A 1,922-nucleotide genomic window follows, 5' to 3' on the forward strand; every position below is an offset into this window, starting at 1 on the left:
AAAGCACACTCTCCTTGAGCTGCAGCAGCAGATTAGCATCCCCCAACATAGGCTGATATGCGAAGTTTTCAACCGTTGAAATTCTACCCTCCTTATGTTAGACCGACTGTACGAACAGAGAAAGGCCATCAATGATTTCTTGATGATCCAAGCGGACAGGAGTACTCCCCTGTGTAACTTCGATGTCAGCCAGTGGCAGCTCATGCGTAACACCTGCCATTTGCTCAGGCCCTTTGAGGAGGCCACGTTATTTGTCAATCGCCAGGACTATGGGATGAACAATGTCATTCCACTGCTTCATGTCCTGGAACAAATGCTTCTAAATCTGGCTGGTCAGGGGACTGGAGACATGGCGCCTAGAAAGATGACGGCAGAGTTTGATACATTTGTCTGTCAAGATCTCTGTTTACAGTCAGTGAACTGGAACATCATTTATCGTAAGGATATGCAAACACCTACTGATGGGGTGCTAACCCCCAGAAGTAGGTCATCGGCACGAAGGAGCAGTCATTTTCTGAGCTCGAGGTATCCTCCCGGAAGCTTGCCCTCTGCGCGTCGACGGTCTGCATTGCGAAACTTGTGTAAAAGAAAAATCCCGTAGTGCACCCCCTTGGAGAAAACTCTTGATCCGGCACAGGCTGCTTTGCTCCTTCAAAATCAATGGACTCTGTACAGCGTGACACAGATTAATAAGTTCTCATACACCAGACTGAAAGAGTATTCCAAGCTCCTTTCTGCCCACATAGCTGCCGAGAAGCAGAAGGGTCTTTCCATTGAAGTGGGCTCAGAGCTGAACCTAAAAGCCATATTTTCCTGTTTACCTGGACTCAGAGGAAAGGACAGAGATTCACTGGCTGTGCTCATACAGATTTAATCTAAGCCTTCACTCACCAAGGCAAGCACAAAGGACCATATTGTGTGGACAGGTTAGTTCTGTGGGATGTACACAGAGGATGATCTATTGGAGGTGTTACCTGAGACATTTACTTGCCTCCCTCTCTTCCTGTTTAATTGCTCCGAGGCGCTCACGGCTATCGTAGGGACGTGGTTCTAAAGAAACTTTGACTGTTGTTTCAGTAAGCTGGTGATCAGTTCTCAGGACCTTACGTGGCTAGCAGCAATGTAGACCGGGTATGACGTGTCTGGATCAGTGTCGGCCACAGAGCTTGTTTTTTCTGTGCCCGTCAAACCTCACATGGACATTTCTTATGCCATCCACGCAGAGAACTTCAAGACTTTATGAAATTATATTCATAAATCAAAGGACGAGGTCACGTTAGAGGAAGTGGACAATTTATTTCAATGTCTTTACTCGCATTTCTTCAGACACTTTAGAATCCACTTATGAGCAAGGTGACGACATCTGTGGCATCAGCACATTGTTAAGGAAAAGTGAAGTTCCTCAGTAAGGACTACCTGATCCAAGTGCTGGGATTCATCACGGAGCTGGTCATCAATAACATCCAGTATTGAACACATGGACAACTCTGATCTTGGACCTTGTCCATAATGTTCGGGACCCCCAGACATCTTACTTGTCTTAGACATGATCTCTGCAGTGCTTACTACATGTTATACTGCTTCTTACCATTCTTTTACAGCTGCTGTGAGACCTGCAAATACTAAGGCTTATGTATAAAGATTTTCGGGTGTTGCTTGTACCGACCAGTTACCTTCCAGCTGTGATTGTATAGACTGCACTGTAGGAATGAGCTGGAGTTAGCTTGTTTGCTGGACTGTCCTCTAGTTATCAGCCATAAATCCATACATTTCATGATCAATATGCATTACCATTGTGGTCACCCCGACACTGGTTGTCGATCTATCCTTGTTAATGATGCACTTTTTTTCAGTTTGTCTTTTAAATCTTCTGGTTTTGCCCCTTCTGTGTTGTATTTTATGTGTGTCAATGTCCTGTTTGT

At 45.2% G+C, this 1,922-nt stretch overlaps 1 pseudogene; it reads left to right on the forward strand.

Annotated features, from left to right (window-relative positions):
• The first annotated feature begins 445 nt into the window (after positions 1-445).
• On the forward strand, positions 446-1,473 carry LOC120991556 (annotated as a pseudogene).
• The last annotated feature ends 449 nt before the right edge of the window (positions 1,474-1,922 follow it).

The sequence above is a fragment of the Bufo bufo genome, chromosome 2 (assembly GCF_905171765.1).
Source record: "Bufo bufo chromosome 2, aBufBuf1.1, whole genome shotgun sequence".
In the NCBI taxonomy this organism is placed as follows: Eukaryota; Metazoa; Chordata; class Amphibia; order Anura; family Bufonidae; genus Bufo; species Bufo bufo.